Here is a 20031-nt window from a genome sequence, read left to right on the forward strand (position 1 = left end):
CGAGTCAATCGTATACTGTGGGTTGAGGAGCATATCGTGTGAAATGATAGGGCATAGGGTTATGCGTTATTCATTCTAAGATGAATCTCGATTTGAGCTCTATCTGAATTCAAGATGGGTTAGGGTCTGAAGAAGACCAGGCAATGAATCAAGAATGGCAAATGTTCAGGAAGTGCATTCTTACGGGGGAAGAACTATTCTGGTATAGGGCAGGATAAGTTATGGAGGAAGAACTGCCTCGTTTTATGAGAAAGATTTTCAAACGCCCAAAGTTATGTTCGTCAAATACTCCAATCTATTGTCGTACCATACACCGGAGCAGTTGTTGGCAATTTCATTCTGAAGCACAACCACAAGTGGGTAGGTCGACTAACCAATTTCTGCAAGGTAATGGAATTGACGTATTACCATGGCCTGCACAATCACCAGATCCTAACCAAGTAGATCATGCATGTGATATGCTCCAGAGAAGAATAATGAGAGGCCGTGACAACTTTAAGATTCGCCTAGAGCTGTTTGAGACATTTCAAGCCGCCTGGCAGATAATTTAGATAATTCAATTTCAAGTATGTCCAGAAGATGTCGAGCCGTTTTGAATACCTTCAAGTTTCATTAGAAATATTTGAGTGAAAATTATTATATTTTATTGATTATTTGTACCAAACTAGGAAAATGGACTCATTAATGTGTAGAAATATCCGAATCTTTTTCACAACAAAAAAAAAACAAAAATTTCAAATTCCAACGAAAACTAGTCAATATTCCTAGATTATTTCCATGTGTTTATATACGCGCCCATCATTGACAATTATTTCTGCAATTTTGTGCAGTCTATGCTCTTAGAAATTTGTTGCATATACTTTTGAAAAATTTTATGGAATTGAAAATTTGTAAAATCTATTTGTGTAACTTTTCCACCCGATGTGTTTCACTTGTAGTGTTGTAGACCCCACAACTTCAAAGAATATCGACGATAAACGAGGTTCTCAAAGATGGGGTGTTACAAAGCCATGCTTTGTCTTCGACCGCCATTAGAAGAGTCAACATCTTCTCTTAGAAAGATCTACACAATGGCAGTCATGATTAGTAATTTGACTTCTCTGTTGACTACATATATGGCGTCTTTGTAAGAAGATATATCTTCACCTTTCCCACAGACAGAATCGTCTAGTACATGTAATCTTTCTTTCCCATCGTGTCTTAGTTTTACTGAAAATATTTTTGACAAACCCTACGTTCAATGTAAATCCATGGAAAAAAATGTAATCATTTGAAGTAAGTAAGTGATACAAGTTTGCAACGGTACTATGAAAATTTTCACAAATATACCTACATGTTCAACTGATGATAATATAATAAATTGTCAACCCAATAAATTATATTGATGAACCTGATTATAAACTCTATTTCGTGAATTTGGACAGTTAATGACATCTACGTATGGTGCTTTAATTTGAGAGGATCTAGAGCGCCGGAATATCTCAATCAAATTTTGTAAAAAATAAAACCAGAGGTGAACTTTATTACGGGTGGAGTGTTGTTTGGTTGCCTGCGGCAACATATTGATTTTATTATTCAAATTGAGCGCCATTCCAGAGATTAAATGTGTAGAATTTCAATTATGATTAAAAAAAATCTGGGCTGTTAATTCAAATTGCGTTACTCAATAATGATCATTTCATTTGTACTTGCACAGTCTTTCTCTTTGTTCGAAGGATTTAATTGCTGCAAATTCATATTTTCATAATACAAGGAAGGGTCTAATTGAATCTACCCAGAACTTCATTATCAGAATGAAAAATCCAAATACATATTATATTCAATCGGCAATATTTTATATTTCAATATCGTCAATGATAGATATACAGGGTGTTCCAACGAAAACTTGGCCTCCCCCTGTAAGTCAGAAACGGACATGTAATCGAAAATTTCAAAGAATAGGTCAATTTTTATTTCTCGGGGGACTGATTCTGATATGGAAATCAGTGATACATCATTTGAATGGTTTTTTGTCCCTCTATCACTTTTGTATATCTTTTTGAAATTGGAGATATTGGGAAATTGAATATTGAAAGTTTTGTTTAAGAACAATTATCTGTCGCAGGTCTTCTAGATTTGTAGAATTCATTCAATTAGTAGTAATTGTTTTGAAATGGACGACACTGTTAGTTTTTTCTGCACTGATAGTTTTTCTTGAATTTAATTGTCGCAGAACAAAAAGTAGATAGTTGGCCACTGTCAGTTCTTCACGAATTATTATTCAGTCATCCTTGTTCCCTCTTTTTCAACATGGTTTAGTCTACTGAAGAAAGAATAGAAATTGTTGCAACCTATTATCGAAATAATGAATGTGCAAAATCCGCTGAAGGAATTTATAATACGAATCATCCAGACCACAACGTGAACCATCAATACGTTAAACAGTTAATGGATAAGTTTCGAACTTCAGGTTCTGTTCACAACAGAAAACTTGGAGTATCCCGACCTCTCAGAAACGACGGAGTTGAAGTTGCAGTTTTAGAACATGTACATATGGATAGTCGACAATCTATCAGACAAGTAACTAGAGCGTCTGGTGTATTATCTACTAGTGTTTTTCGGATTTTGAAAGCCTACAAATTCCATCCTTTCAAAATAAGTCTTGTTCAGGAATTAAACAAAGATTATCCTGATCGTCGACTTCAGTTTTGTTAGGTGTTCAGCGAGAAATTAACCAATAACCCAAACTTATTATACAATGAATGTTTTCCAGACGAAAGTTCCTTCATGTCGAATGGTGAAGTGAATAGACATAATTGTCGTTACTGGAGTGATGTGAATCCCCATTTGGTGATGAAAACACATTCTCAAACTCCACAAATATTGAATGTCTGGGCTGCCATTATCGGTAATCATATTGTTGAACCATTCTTCCTTGAAGGTAATCTCAATGAAGACACATACTAAATCTATTACAAGACTGTGTAGATTCTATGATTACTCAAATTTCAGAAAAATTTACAATTTAGTAAAAAATAAAATAACATTCCAACAGGATGGTACACCTCCACATTTTGATGTTCTGTTGAGACAGTTTTTGGACGAACGTTTTACAATGCATAGGATCGGCAGAAGGGGTCCAATGGAGTGGCCAGCTGATCTCACACCGATGGATTTCTTTCTGTGGGGACACCTGAAGTCGAAAGTGTACTCTACTAAGCCTATAAATCTAGAAGACCTGCGAAAGAGAATTGTTCGGGAATGCCAATTGCTGACTCCGGACATCTTGAATAATGTACGGAACGCTTTCAAGAGTGGACTGTATTATTGTATGGAACTAGGTGGAGATCAGTTTCAACAATTTGTTCCTACTGATATTATTTGTTGTTGACTTCCTCATTAAAATAAACCAATTTCCAATTTATTCATGCAGTTAACATTCAATTAAATATCCAGTTAAATTCAGTTAAATAATTAGATTACATGAACAACTATGTTATGTGCTATTATTACCTCTTTCTGATATTTTTTTATGATGATCGAAGGAAAGTCCACGGCTAATAGAGAATTTCAAAAAAAGGTAACAAGTTGCTAACGGCAGTCAATATATTGGGAGAGCAGTGGTCGTGGGTTTTTTATTTTGTGGAACAACCTTTTTTTGGATGGGGCGCCACTTGATTTGATTTTGCTAAAATCAAGAAATAAAAATATGCATAGTCAGAAAATTATTTAATAGTTGCTGCAGACTAAACCAAAATATGGTAGACAAAAAGCGGTTATTGTTTTCATCACAAAAAGGATGTGATCCAGTAACACAACAACTGAAATAATACGACGCCGCTGCAGCTGCAGTAGGATCTTACAAAACAACGTTATAAAGTAAATTCATATGACTTTCATTACGTCTACACAAAATAATTATTGAAACGTTGGAAATAATTTTTGAAACGTTACATGCATGTAGGCACATATAATTCAAAAAGGAAACACCAGGTATATAGTTGGTTTCCAAAAATAGGTTGTCTGTGTAGTGGAAATCAACTCCGATATAAAAATTGGAAATTCCTCACCAAATGAGTCCCTTCTTTTCTGGATGTTATCAGCAACAGGCTGTCTGAGAGGTCGAGTAGATTCTAGATGTAGTCTGGAGGGTTAGAAAACGAAACAGTTCAGTTGTCAGGCGATACTATAAATATCCTGGATTCGAAAGATATATGTCGAACTGGAGCAATTCGACTTTTCTTTTTTTTAAACTGGTCGACAGCAAAAGACGGTATTTGGGGATCCAAAAGGTTCCAAACCAGAACAAAAACGTTCGAGATGGTTGGACGACCCACGCTTCTTGGAAAATACCAAAGGCTGTACTTGTCCGTAGCTTAATGGAAACCGGCAGATCTACAGAAAGTGATCTCGGTTGTGATATTGGTTCCAGAAATCAAATGGTTAAAAAACTCACCTCCTCTAAGGGAAAGGCTTCCACTAAAATAATTCCCAACACAAAATGGTAACTGACGTGACACACTCTACTTTCGTTTCTCAACCGTCACCCAAAATCCTTTCAGGTTGACCTCCGACCAGAAGTATTAACACAAACTCGTCCTTTGCGCCGTGACGTACACGTTGACGAAATTTGGTGTACTCCAATGGCAATACTTCTCCTTTGAATGAAGTATTCATTGAGCATTCCTTCTTTTTGAGAATTTTATTTCATTAATAATAATTCGTTTCTTTTTCTCTTCCCTAGACTACATCAACTATGCAATGAAATACAAAGTTATCAAGAAAATAAAATAGCTGATGTTTACTAGATTGGAACTCTGAAATTGTATACATGTATTTTATGATTTCCACAATTAAATGATACATTTCGTAACAAGTGCTTTGGATTGTTGATAAAAGTCAACTTTTTACGTTACACTATTTTGAATTCATTAAAATGTCGAGAATTACACCTAAGCATAGAATATGCTTGTATTGTGCCTATTCTCCCAATTTAAATGAATCCCGATGACTTTAGAAAACAAAACAAAAAGTTTTCATATTATAGGTTATATAATATATTGGAGAGAGAAGGTAAATGCAATGGACCAAAGAAAGGAGTGAGAGCGGGTATTTCATGAATGAATACTCGTATGATTTTCGTATGATATAAATTTGTGTCAGATTTGTACTAGGGGATTCAAAAGATATTGTTAAATTTTTTGGGAAAGAAAGTTTTTGGCTTTCTACTGCTCCATCTGATACAAAAAAATGGATGAGAGAATCTTCCAAAGAAAGGAAGGATTAATCAATTTGAAAATAAGTAACTCTATACATGGATGTGTAGATCATGCAAAGAAGAAACTTTCAGACACAAACTGAAAGAAAGTCCTCCTGAATGAATGTCATTACGATGTCATCGATGACATAAGCAGATCAAGCTTATTCCGTGACATTCAAAATCGTAATTCATGAATGAACTGTGTGTATTTTCTATAATTTTATCCAATTTGGTACTGAAGAGCCTTAGGGCAAGTGTCTTAAGGCGAAACACGTGTATACCAGTTAGGGTGACAGTGTTCCATGTGAGTACAATTTATTACCATTCATTCAAAGTAGAACTCATGTGAATGATATCTGATTCTTATTCCTCCACGAATGTTCGATAATCAAACTGAATAGAGGAAAGTATCTTCTGTATAATTCAGTGTTCATATAGAAGTATTTGTTTCGAAAGAATTTTTTCTTTCGTGTAATTCAATGTTTATATGAAAGTAGCTGTTTCAGGAGGACTTTCTTTCAGTTTGTGTTTGAAAGTTACTTCTTTGCATGATCTATATATCCATGTATAGAGTTACTTATTTTCAAATTGATTAATCCTTCCTTTCTTTGGAAGATTCTCTCATCCATTTTTTTGTATCAGATGGAGTAGTAGAAAGCCAAAAACTTTCTTTCCCAAAAAATTAATCACTCCTAAAAATATAACCCTTTCAAATCAAATATTGTTAAATATTGTTGCATTTTCAGCGAGGTATAATTTTAATTTTTTTTTAATTTGGAAAGAGTATTGATATTTATCAGAGGTGCTGGGAGCATATTGTAGAGTTTTGGACCAAAACAGAAAGCAAATCTCTGAGTGGTGAGTCTTGGGAAACAATGGTAGTTGCATTTTATCAGTTTATCTACTTACTTTGGATTTACGTTTATCATATTTTTCATTATTTGAATAAATCCATATCAGACTTGGAAAGTATATAAGGATCTGATGTTTAGTAATTTGGTATCAGTATATAGAGACTCACTTGTATGCAATCTGTGTTTCTTGAATATTATTTTTATTAAAGTATTTTGCACTGTTTGCATGCACGTCATTGTACTACTAAATGTTTCACCCCAAACTATTATACAATACCGTATTACCGACTCAGCTAAAGATGTATAACATTCTTCCTATCTAGAATATCTCGTAGGTTATAGAAGGTGTAAATAAGCATTCTCATTCTTTTTGTGACTTGACTTACGTGTTCATCCCACCTGAAATGCTGGTCCAGCATAACACCCAAGTATTTGATAGTTGAAGTTTTTTCTATTATATCACATGTACATGGTTGATGCGAGTCGCATCTCAAACTTTTCATCAGTTTTGTTCTATGTGGCTGATCAGTGTTTTGCAGAGAAAATTTAATAAATTTTGTTTTATTAACATTCAAAGTCAGTAGATTATAATCAAACCATTTCTTAATATTGTGAAGCCCGTCTTGAGCAAGTTTATAGACATCTTCCCATGATTCTCCTGTGTATACAATAGCTGTGTCATCAGCATAGCAAATGAAGTTACCACAGAAGTCGGTAATTTCTGTGATACTGTTTATGTAAGTAAGAAACAGAACTGGTTCAAGAACAGTTCCCTGAGGAACGCCAATAGTGACTTCTTGTGAGGTACTTAACTGTTCATCAATTTTAACTTTTTGTAATCTATTTGCTAAATATTTCTGCAAGACATCTAGTGTCTTATCTCGCACTCCATTCTAATTGTAGACTATGGGATACGGTGTCAAATGCTTCTCAACAAGGTCTATAATAGCATTTTCAGTGCATATTTCATTCAGAATGCCGTACTGATGTTTAGTTATGACGGAATGTTTATCAAATAATGATAATAATCTATTTTTAATGCAGTGTTCGAAAATCTTTGCAAAATTGTTAATGATAGAGATCGGCCTGTAGTTGTTTATTTGATTTTTTTACCCGATTTATAGACTGGTGTTACGACTGATTCTTTCCATTGTCGAGACACGGCTCCTATTTGAAACGATAAATTTATAATATGTACCAAGGGTCCTAATGATCTGTGTGTGAGTATGTTTTATCATTTTAATAGTTATTCCATCAAGTTCTGGGGAACAGTTATTTTTGAGATTTGCAATCAAGATAATTACTCCATTTTCATTCGTAGGTTCCAAGTACATAGTAGAATTTATAGATGTGTTTTTTAGAAAACCGTTTAGCAAATCTACTGTAGGGATTTTTTTAACATGTCCTGCCCAATGTTTATGAAATAATTCATCTAACAATTTTTCTCAACATTTTCAGATAATTTTCTGGTTTTTTCAAATAAAACGTTCAACATTTGATTTCTCAATAACGAATGAACCAATATCGAAAAAATTACAGAGGAAGTAAAAGAACAAAAGACCTTTCGAATGATGTGTCACTACTTGACCCTTCTATTCTTCCCTTCTATTGAAAAAAATGGGGGGGGTGGTTGCTGACCGTAAGAGGGTGAATTTTCGGGTATGATTTTCATACCATAATCAGTCCCCCTAGAAATAAAAATTGACGTGTTCTTTTAAATTTTCGATAACATGTCCGTTTTTGACCTACAGGGGAGGTCATGTTTTCGTTGGTACGCCCTGTATGTGCTGTATATTATATCAAATAAAATATTTTTCACAACTTTCAATAATGATGATAATAGATAATAAATAATAATTAGGCTTTCATTGTTGGTACTCAAAAAAATACAACCTAATGAAAGGCAGGATTCAATCTCTGCAATGATAAATCGCGGCAGAGATTCGTTTTCTATACAACCGTAAAAATCTATTACTATTCTACTATCAACAAACTATCAACAGTAATCGTAAGAAACAGTCATTACACGAAACTGAATATATGTAATTATATTATTCTTTGAACCAAAAACATTTGAATGGAGGAAGAGTAGTGGTAACAACAGCAATATATAGGATGAGTTTGTCACGATCACAGTAAATTCTCACGAAAATTAAAATAAGAAAAATAAAAAAAAAAATTCAATAACATTTTCGAAGTGAGTTGAAACATTTCAAAAACATAATCACATTTCAGAAGTATTCGATGCAGATAGTTATGAATGATATTTTGTCAAAAAGGTAAGATGGTGTTTTTGTTGTAATGATCTTATGAAATAATGGAGCTTATCCTGGCCTGGAGGGTATTTTTCCTCTCTCTAGTTTTTGCAAACCTTTACATGGATGACATTGAAACCAGAGCTTTTGACATATCTGACCTCAAAAATACGTGTTAGCTTCGATACGTAGATGATGTCTTTGTTAAATAGCCTCATAGATTTAAATATCTCTCTACGTTCCCAAACAACTCTTTTCATTTCCGATCTAGAATTCACAATGGTAGACGAAATCAACAACTCACTACCATTTTTGGACGTTCTCATCACGAAATCCAATGATTTCTTCCCACACACTGTTAACCGAAAATCAACCCATACTAACCGCGACATCAATGTTGAGTCCCAGCATCATCCTGCCCAATCAAATTCCATCTTGAATTATTTCGTACACAGATGTATTAGACTCACTGATAACCACAATAGATCCAATGTACTACACGAACTCAAATTCGTTCTTCGTCAAAACGACTATCTTGAATTCCAAATCTGAAGATCCATTCATTTTCAGTATACCCGTACCCTCCATCCCAAACAGACCGATGAATAGAAGTACTGCCCAAAAGACCATTCATAGAGTTATAGTTCAAATAAACGATAATGTGCAACCTACCTTCCAACAGCTTCCCTTTAATAATATAGTTAGGAAGCTAATTTATTTCGACCATTTCTCCATAAGTCTTTTTCAACTGAAATTGCTTTGTTAATCCTTTTCTACCAGTTTTTTTCGATAATATTAGAGACTTCTTCAATTAGCTCTATTACCTTCCTAACAAATTTTGGAAAATTATTTTTGCGCCTGATGCTTTGCTTCAATTTTCCCCAAATCAACTCGATGGCATTGAAAATACAAAAATAGGTGGAAAGTCAGTATGGTGTGTCCATTCTTTTCAGTAATACTCTCAAAGGCAAATGTTTTTGTCTGTGACAGGAAGCGTTGTCAAGAACTATTACACTTATCGCATCCAAATTTGGGATCAATGTGTTTTCAAACCATTCCTTGAAAATATTAGCTTCCATATTCTTATGATAGTCAACATTGCAGTCCTCAAGTTTTTTTCCTCGTAATTTCAAAGAATTCGCAACTTATCCTTTACTTCCTCCGCAATGCACAATGATTGTTACGTTTCAATTTAGCACTAGATCAAACTACTCTTATGTGACCTTTCAAAACACTACGTTACCTTTTTGAGATCTTTATTCAAAGGATATTAACAATGTAATTAAGTTACAAGTAGATTTTATTCATTTAACACCATAGTAATGGGAATCTTCCGTTCCATAGAAAACCATACCTGAAATGTACAAGAATATATGTATGCTCCCTGACTAACTGCTTTGACCAGTACTTACGCATTCTCCAATTGCCAATCGACGTTGGAGATCCGAAATTCCGCGCTAGATTGAAATAGTTGTTATTGTTTGTTTCTCAGTTACTCCACCTATCATTTTTCAGCCGTTGCCTGCCTTATTCTCTATACCTTTCCGAGAATATTTCTTGCATAGATTGTTATTCATCACTTCCAGAAGGTTTACTTACATATTAGAGCTATATCGCCTAAAAAACAATATAAGTTAGCTCTGGGTTTCTGAATACTGTTTGATATTTTCGGTAAATATTCTGCATAATAGGAATGCTCAAATATTTGTACTGAAAGGGAAGGATGTGGCGACTTACCTTATATGTTTCTATTCCATCGCATGAATAAGGATTGGTAAATAGTTGAAAATAGGTTGGAACAATATTTTTGTAAACATTCGATAACAAGGTTAAAAGACAGCTGTTGGTTGACATCTGCCGAACTTTCGTAGTGTCGTTCCGTCGACACTACGACCGAACTAGTTCTACAGTTGTTCACGGGTGAGGGATTGATCGGTTACTCAAGTTGTCAAGGGTTGTTTTAGGGTTGCATTGCTTTGAGAAGGAGTTTTGATGGGTCATGGACTTGTTGATATTGTCTCAAGTGGCTGTGGAGGAGTTGATAGATTTATGATTGTGCACAGCGCCCCCTTGGTGCTTGTAGTGTAGGTTGGACGCACTGTGGCAACAACTGGTTAGCTGTCAGATGTGGCAGTCTCTTGGAATTCGGAAGTTAGCCTTCGATGAGCTTGGTTCGGAGTTCAAACGTACCATCAGACTGATTGTAGGATATATATGGTTGTATTTGTGCCATCCTTCCTTTCGGAAGGATTTCCGAAATTAGGTATGTCTGAATCACTGTCGCATTTCTCATGTGGTCTTAGCTATGATATCACCTCTTCAATTCTACAACCTTCGTTTCTCGTCTCTAGATTCATAAGAAACAGAAGGCCCTTAGTCACTCATCAAGTCCCAGTAGGACTTCCGTGCAGAGCACCGCACACGAAGAAACGTATAGAAAACCCCTTGGCCAGGGTAAGAATTTTACCATTAAATGTGTTTTAAATGATTTTAGTAATATTTGCCCCCAGCGTTGTCATTCAAGTGAATATTAGTTTTGAAGAGAGGTTTCAACACTCATTCAATTGTCTTGATTTTTACGGGTCATATGGTTATACAGGGCACCCAAAAATATACTCTTGTTATCTTGCTACTTCGCTTAATGAAAATATACCAGGGGTATTGATTAGTCAAATAGTCCCTATTGAATGGGGGTTGAATCTCACCTTGTTTTTATCTGATTCTGATTTAGAATTTTCTTCCGTAGGGTTTTCTTCTTTAAGGGTTTTTTCCTATTTTTTTCTTGGGTCTTATTTGGTGATCCATTTCTGGTCCAGCTTGTTGTGCCCTACAGGGTGATCTATCTTGGTGATGCTACAGGGTGATCCATCTCCGCCGTACTACAGGGTGATCCACTTCCGTCGAACCACGGGGTAGCCTAACACCATATACCGGGTGGCCCAAAAGGAGCACGCAAGTTATAATTGATTTAATTGAATATTTGTGATATACTGAGTTATTTGAATAATTGTTGCCCTTCTGTTTATTGATACCTGTTTGATATAGTGTTTGTTTATCGTTTATTGATTAAGAGTTTGTTTATTGATACCAGATTGATATAGTGATTCATCTGTGAAACGGAAATTGAGGTATATTCTTCCTTTCACGATTGCTGATTGACACCGATGCGCCTACGCCTGAGCTCACGCGACGCAAACGAGTTTGTCTTACCTACCGATACTAGTATTTACGATTTCACCTACTCAATTTTCGTAGTAGTTTTACTTGACGTATTGTAGTTTCTTTTGAGCGTCGTTACTACCGTAATTTATGGCTGATTGAATTTGTGGTATATACACCGCGCTCTTGTATTGACATTTGAACATCGCGTAGTAGTGTGAATATTGCATTGTTGTCTTAGAAGCGTTGTTGGTTAATCCATGTAAGTTAGGATTACTGAATAAATCATATTGGGGATCTTTATCTTTTATTTCCAATATTAATTGGTAAGTTATTGATAATGTGAGTTACTTAGGGTATCTGGAGGATTAAATTTACCTGGCGCCCATTAAGATCTATTTGAAATTTGCTAAGTTGTTTAACCCACTCCCGTATCCACTGTTTAGCTTAGCCGCGTATACCCATCTGTCTTATTTGTTACCGACAGATGATTTAGTCTCCTCTTGTGGTTTGTGAGGCGACATGATCAGTCGCGATCCTTTGTTTGCATGCATGTTAGGCGTACACATTATCGAACCATCAGTCCACCCTTCCGAAACTGTATCGTGAGTGTCATACCAAGACTCGTCCAAATAGAAAATTTGCCGTTGTTCTTGTCTATTCAGTTAACTAGTTTAGTGATCCAATAATTTTTCTGAAAAAAGGTTGGTTGGGTAACAGGATCAATTTTGTCTTAAAAAAAATTGTTTTGTTGTCAACGTTTCGAATTTAATTATATTCTTCTTCAGGACTCGAAAAGTAGGTTTTTCGTGTTCTTATCTATATTTAGTTATTTGTTCTAAGTATTTGTTATGCAATTCCATTATTCTTCTGCTTTTCATAATTGATTGACGTTTGTTTATTATTTTAAATCTAAATCCTAGTTTCTTTATACAATTCTGAAGAGTTTTCTCACAGCAGGCTCACGTTATGGCCGGATGTATTCAATTTCTTTCTTATGATTTCAGTTGTAGGAATCTCACTGCTTTTATAACAGTCGTATATTGTTTTTTCAATGATTTTATTAGATGAACATCTAAAGGTTTTGGTAATCTTGTATCACATCGCGTCTTGCATTTATAAGGTTTGTTTTTGACTATTTCACATACACTTGAGAAAGGAATTTCGGTCAAATCTGATGTTACTTGTAATAGTTTGTTTCCCTTGAAAGATGTAAATTCTTATATACATTGAAACATACTCTCTGTGTTTCAATATTCAACATCCGAATTTTATTAACTGGTATCTCTTTTTCGCATTGTTCATCATCGCTATTGGCATCACTACACTGGAAAAAGTCTGCGTTGTTATCACACTCGTTATTACTATTAGTACTTGTCCAAGGACGCAACATTTTAATCAGATAACAAAAATTTTAAGTAATTATAACTACACCAATATCGAATTTACACACTCAAATGGCGATCAGTTCTGAACTGAACACGACGGCGATAACCTTCCCCAATTTCTATTCGTCACCGTAACATGAGTTCAAATTTGATTTTATGACTCTTCAGCCAATCATAAAACACGGTTAGTAAAAATTATCCAATACGAACCGCCAAGTCTACAGTCCACGTGGACTAGTTTGCTGCCGGTTCATTTCTATGTATTAGTTTCATTGGCCTTTGAGAGTGCCGCCACCTTCAAATGTGCACAATTTCGTTTACTTCGACTATACCGACAAAGTGAGCTGAATTGTGAATAGAAACGATACAAGAACAATATTCACAGGCAACCATTAAATTTTCTTAAATTAATAGATGTAGCCCACGTTGTACGAGATAGGAGTGATAGGAGATTATCATGAAAATTGATAAATGAAAATTCCTATGTTTTTTGCCACTTTTATTTATAACTAACGTTACTGTAGTTTCATTATACGGACATTTTCAAACGAACACAATTGAATTTCTACTTTTCTACGTACATCCAAGAACACGATACACAATGAAGTTCAGGACATATACGAATGTATCACCTGCTTCAGAACGTACATCGGCCAGACCTATGAATAACCTATGAACATGATCTTGCTGTCCGTAAATCAGATTCAGCCTCATCTCTCTTCGAACATCATCTTGGAACCAGCTACACAATAGAGTATTCCTTGAAATATCAAAGCCTCTATAGATTCAGCAACTGAACACGTCTCTATTATATTCACTTTCTTTCTTTCATAATTCATGAAATACCATCATACGCTATAGCAAAATATTAGGTTTTATTCAACTACCATTACAAATCCCGATTTTGAGGCCAATGGAATGTTCAATGTAACAATTCAATTGAAGGCCAATTGATCGCAATATCCACACAACCCCACTTTTATTATTCTCAAGCCCTATTGTATACCAACAAAACCACGAAAACTCAATCCTCATCCAAACCCCTACCAAATAATTCACCGCGACTGAAATATTCACCACTAGGAAATATCCCTTTACCTCTAAACATAACTTCAACTATCTCCAATACCTTTGATTCTCAGAAGCACTCAAATTTATTTGCGGCAAACAGCCTATTACAGATATGATCCCAATGATCCTTTATTGCGTAGATGCTTTCACCCCAGCATAATTCCATCAATACACCAGCCCTATACATAAACTAATTAAGCGTGCGGTTTTGCCCCTCTTCATGAACGAATCAATAAAATCGTTGATTGAGTCACGATAACAGCTCGTTACACGTTAGTTAAGAGGAACTTAGATGGACATTTTCTCACATGATTCTTCCAAAAATCTATAATAGGTAAAGAATAAATTATATTTAGCAAATACCAGTCAACAACAATAATGATGTAGATATTACTTTTTTTAATGACCGTGTAAATCCAGCATTTTTAGGTGAATCTTAAGAACTACCATCGAGTATATAAAATATGTTCACTGAAATCTTTTTCTTATAACAGTCCAATCAACATAATTCAAAAAGAGAATATTGGAATGAGAAAATAGCCTCTCTCGGGCGATGATCTGGAAAAATCTACTCTTAACAGTAGGATTTCTGACTGGCCACTGTCAACTAAGGAAACACCTCCATAATATGGGGTTAGTGGACACACCTCTAGGCAGGATGTGTGAACAGAAAGATGAAACTGTCAGGCATGTCCCATGCGAATGTCCGGAGTTATATCGGGGAGTCTTGGCCTACACCTGCCGATATGAAGGATATGTCTCCCAGCGACCTGTTCAACTTCCTGGAAAGGACAGGATGGCCGATAACCTACGAGGACAACTCTTTAGGAGAATATGTATAATGGGTCACATGTAGCCTAAGTGCTGTGGGCCTACACTCACAGTTCTACCACCAGTTGGCACGGCTGGAGAGGAGACTCGCATCTACGACGTATCCATCATACTTTAAGCCAAGGCGTGCTGCTGACCACCAAACAGCACTGCCTTGATAGGATACGAATGCTAGTGGCTGCTAAGAAGTCACTAGTGAGGCGAGCGAGAAGTATCGCGGAAAACCTTAGGTTCCGCGAGAAACCTTCTCGCTTATTCCAAGAGCCTCTACGTGTTGTGGATAATCCGCCGACCGCTGATCAGGTGTAATCCTTCTGGAGGGACATCTATGAACACCCGCATATGAACATCTTATTGGTTCCAAGAGCTTTGCTTCAGGCCCAGATGGTCTGAACACTTATTGGTCGAAAAAACTACCAAGTACCCACCGCCATCTGGCTAGAGTTTTCAACTCATGGCTGGACGGAGAGCAGCCAATTCCGGTTTGGTTTGACGAGGGGCGGACCGTTCTTATCCCCAGAAGCGGAGATTTGTCGATTCCTAAGAATTACAGACCGATAACATGCTTGAATTCGTGTTATAAGTTGTTTACAAGCATTTTATACATACGAATAGTAACCGCAGTTGACCGAGTGTTCGAACGGATATATGAGCAGAGAGGGTCGAAGAGAGGAGTCGCTGGATGTAAAGCGAACAATATAAGCGTAACCTCTGGCCTGGATAAATTACCGTAAGGCATTTGATACAATTTCGCATGAGCTCGTCTTGCATTTGCTCAGATGCCTTGCGGTACACGACAACATAGTGAGATGCATTGAACAACTGATACTACTTTGGCAAACTCGCTTCACCATAACATCTGATCGAGCAAGAGTCAAAACAGGGTGGGTCACTTTCAGAAGGGGTGTATTTCAGAGTGATTCCCTCAGTTCCCTTCTCTACTGCATCTCACTATTGCCATTATCCGTTTCGCTCAGAAATACTCGAGGCACAAGGTCATCCATCTGTTTTATATGGATGATCTTGAACTTTATACCTCTAGAGAGAAGGATCTCCATCAGTCCTTGAGGGTGGTGGAAGAGTACACGCATGCTATCGGTACGAAATTTGGGATAGACAAATGTGCAATGTTCCATCTCTCACAAAAGGACGATGCGGGGACTACGGAGAGGATGTGCAGCTCGTAGATGGAAGCATCCTACACCATCTGGATGCTGGAGAGACGTATACTTACCTCGGGGTGGAACAATGCCACTCACAAGAGGTAACAGCAGTGAGAAACTCTCTCCGCGGCAAGTATCAGTACAAACTTCGACAGATCTGGTCATCGGAACTGTCAGGGAAGAATAAAGTTGCTGCCACAAATATGCTTGCCGTTCCCATCTTAATCTACTTGTTTGGAGTAGTGAAGTGGACTCGGGAGGAGCTGTATCAACTCGACGTAAAGACCCGAAAAATTATGCATCTCTATAGGAGCTTGCATACCAAATCGTTAGTCCCACGGTTGTACTTCCCTCGACAACAGGGAGGCCGTGGACTTTTGAGTCTGGAGTGTCTACATGACAGAATGGTACTGGATACAGCCTGTAAAGTCGTCAAGAGTTCGGATTCCCTTCTCTGCATGGTCCGTGACCGTGAGAGAGCAGGAATTGGAGCATTTCTCCTTAGGGCAGCTGTCCAAGCAGCTGATGAACTCAGCAGATGGTTATTTTGATCGTTGGAGTCCTTGGTGGAATGATGTCCTCTCTACTCTCGAATCTTAAAATCATACCGGATTGCCGCACTGAGGCAGAAATCTTGGTCGTACAGATGCAGAAGGCTGTCATTCTTCACTCACTGCGCTTGCTCAGGGCACATGATTCTCGGGCCCAATGATCACTCACCCCACGGTGTGGGGAGTGGTCATTGATTGATAATGCTGGCGCGCCCTCCCGAATGTATCAGGGCTTCGAGCGCACACTACGGTGAAAAAAAAGAAGTGCTATATTACCATCAACGGCACTCTTACGGTATTGACGAGATACCGGTGTTGCCCTACGCTCCGGGGGATATTAAATCCGTTGTGGGGAACGAGAAGTGCCGAATTTATTGGAACTTTTCGTTCCCCACCCTCACGCTCATACAAGCTAATAAGCCTGATGTAGTCCTTCTCGACCACCAGAGCAAGACGATATTTGTCATGGAGTTTTCAACTCCTGGCGAGACGGATATCGTCTGAAAAGAGGAGAAAAAACGAATAAAATATCGAGATTTTCTCCTCGAACTCCGCAGACTCTATTCAGACCACTCTATCAAGATGGTTGTTCTGAATATTGGAGTCCATGGTAGAATGATGCCCTGTCTATTCTCGAATCTTAAAATCATACCGGCTTGCCGCACTAAGGCAGAAATCTTAGCCGCACAAATGCAGAAGGCTGTCATTTTTGGCTCACTGCGCTTGCTCAGAGCACATGATTCTCGGATCCAATGATCACTTACCCCACGGTGTGTGGAGTGGTCATTGGTTGATAATGCTGGCGCGCCCCCTCCCGAATGTATCGAGCCTGACCAGCGCACACTACGGTGAAAAAAAATAATGATAATGATTTATTATTTACCATAACATAAAATATTATTCAGATCACATAACGAGGTAAATGAATGGATTATATACGGTCTTAAAACCAATTCTACCACATAAACCAGAACGAAAATAAATAACAATTTTCTAACTATAGATACTCCAGCAGGATATAAATAGAACTCAACTATAATTGAAGAAATATTCTAAAAAAACATCTTGTTTAATTGCTTCTCAAACAAATGTTTTTTGGCATTTTTTTTTGAAAGTGTGAATTGATGTAGAGAATTTGGGAACATCGAGGAGATTGCCGTGAAGAGATATATGGTAGGAATGGAATGGAATATTCAGAGATAACTGTCGAAGCAAATATACCCCAAATTACTAATACAATCACTATGGAAAAAACCATATTTCATGAATCCATCAATATTTTGTAAGTGGTCAGAAAAAAATTCCACGAATCATAATGAAACATACTTTGTGATAAACGGTTACGTTCAATGCCAACGTTCTCTCTTCATATGATCAACATATATGTTAGCTTACAGAAAACCTAACAATGAGTTCATATTCGCTACTTCTGATACAGAACTGAGATCACTGGGAAGTATTGCAGCTTGTCTTTCATTTTCAAGAACTGCCACTCCTGGATTTTGTACATGACTGTTATTTGAATCGTAGATATAATATTACAGTTCAGCCGTATAAACGCTACAGATTGATGTCAGACGACAAACATGCTAAACGGGTACTTTTTGACACAATTATTTCTGTACATCTACAGAAACTAGGTCCTTTCAACTTCAAGAAACAAAAATGAGCATCATTGAACATCAACCTTCCTAATAAATTTAATAAAAATTTCAGAGTGGGATAGATTAGAAGTATATAAGTTGACTTGTGGTTCTTGTTTCAAACTTTTTATTGATCAAATGGGGAAAACTGTTCCCAAAATAACGAAGAAGAATAAAGGTAGTTTTCTGAATGAGAAGACAAATCAAACATTTGCTAATCATCTTATGGCAGAGGAAAATGAGTTTAATCATGTCTGTGACCTAGTATATACGAAATAGAACTACTGAAATATTTTTGAGTGCAGTAATACGAAAAATTCGATAATTATTATGATAAAACCAGCGATGAGTTCAATATTTTGAGTAATGATACAAAAAGTCAGGTTATATTCATTATATATCCATTTCAATAAGAGTATTTCTGAAATAGCCCAAATTATTATCCATTTAAGTATCGTTTAGTATTTGGTGTAACTACTGAAACATGTGTTGTGATTTTGTAAACCATTCTATGAAAATTTCAAAGTAAAGTATACGTACTTGATACGTAATTAACCAATTGGTTATTGGCATAGCGAATAATAATCATCAATCACACAGCCAGAAAGGAAGATGACATACTGTGCAATAGATAAGTTCTTGAAATAATCTTACAGATTGATCTAGCACAAGTCTTCTGTTAATACTTTTGTTTTGTTTTATTGGCCAAATGATCATCAGTAACATTGAGTCGGTCTCGTGATGCAACCAATATCTGTTAAAGTCTGTCTTTCGGTCAACCAGCTGTCGCCACTTTACAAAAACAATTCTCAGAAAACTTGTTCGAGCTATAAAGATTAACGAGCTTCCTTGTTTCGCCGTGTTATCCAAAATACTACAAGCCAACCTACACATAGCGATTTTATAGTTCTGAAATTTAGAGTAGGGAAATTTTTCGTAGGTAATACAAATTATGAAACAACAACAAAATTTATTCAGTGCTTCGGGGTGACTTGATTGATTTCAGTGGCAGGAAAACCCGGAAAAACCTGCAGATCTACATCATCTGAAGATCTTGAACTACCAATGTCCTCTCTTTCATAGAATTAAATGTAGAGTATGTCCAGATGCTCCAATAAATAATTCAAGATATCGCCAGAATATTTAGTGACACGACTATCCTCAAACTTAAAACAAACTGGGTTTGGTTTTTGACCAATGCGTAATGATGACTAAATTCAACGCCAGAACCACAGTGAACAGTGACTGCATAGATTATATTTCGAACCTTCGTATGAGTTTGATGTTTCCGTCAGAGGTTGAGTAATGCTTAAAGATCATTAGTGGCAATACAGTTGATCATTACCCGTTGAAAGTTCTATTAGATGATTTAATGATAAGCTTGGCACGGACTGGTTATCAGTCATACAAGAAAACGCTAGTTGAAGTTCCAGAAATTCACATATGTTTTTGCTACCTCTTGAACATGTACTACAAAGTAAATAGATGAAGATTTTTCCAGCAAAATATCTACAAACACAAGATGAGATATACTGTATGGAATCATTCAATCCAGAGCGGTCTGGATTGAATGATTCTGCTATTTTTTGCTCACGAAGAGTATCCAACAAGAACCTCAAGAATTCGGAACAATCCTCTTGTTGTCCTAACGAGTATCTAGTGAACTTCAAAGATTTCAGGAAATCGGTTGGTGAAAAAGATGATAGTGCATCTGCATGAAATTGCAACTGCATGAGTTTGGTAAATAATCTGGGATGAAAGATGATAGCCCCCTCTTGGCGGCAAGTGATGTTACAAAGTACTAATAATGAATCATTTTCAACAAAAATTGTGTCCAACTCTGATACCTTGCCTCTATCGAAAGTTAAAAGAGGGGA

The 20031-nt window shown here is 36.5% G+C and overlaps 1 protein-coding gene across 6 annotated transcripts in view; it reads right to left on the reverse strand.

The window, feature by feature from the left end:
• Positions 1-20031, reverse strand: part of LOC111508803 (cytochrome b5 reductase 4) — a 314862-nt gene that overhangs the window by 35244 nt on the left and 259587 nt on the right. The window contains exon 1 of one of the 6 annotated variants that reach the window (XM_074184007.1): positions 4436-4642. The exons of the other annotated variants lie outside the window; for them this stretch is intronic. The gene's annotated coding sequence lies outside the window, so the exon portion shown is untranslated. Of the gene's footprint in view, positions 1-4435; positions 4643-20031 lie in introns of those variants that run through there. 6 annotated transcript variants of the gene reach the window in all.

The sequence above is a fragment of the Leptinotarsa decemlineata genome, unplaced genomic scaffold (genome assembly GCF_025532065.1).
Source record: "Leptinotarsa decemlineata unplaced genomic scaffold, Ldec_3_MD MMD2_P_RNA_scaffold_2, whole genome shotgun sequence".
Lineage (NCBI taxonomy): Eukaryota > Metazoa > Arthropoda > Insecta > Coleoptera > Chrysomelidae > Leptinotarsa > Leptinotarsa decemlineata.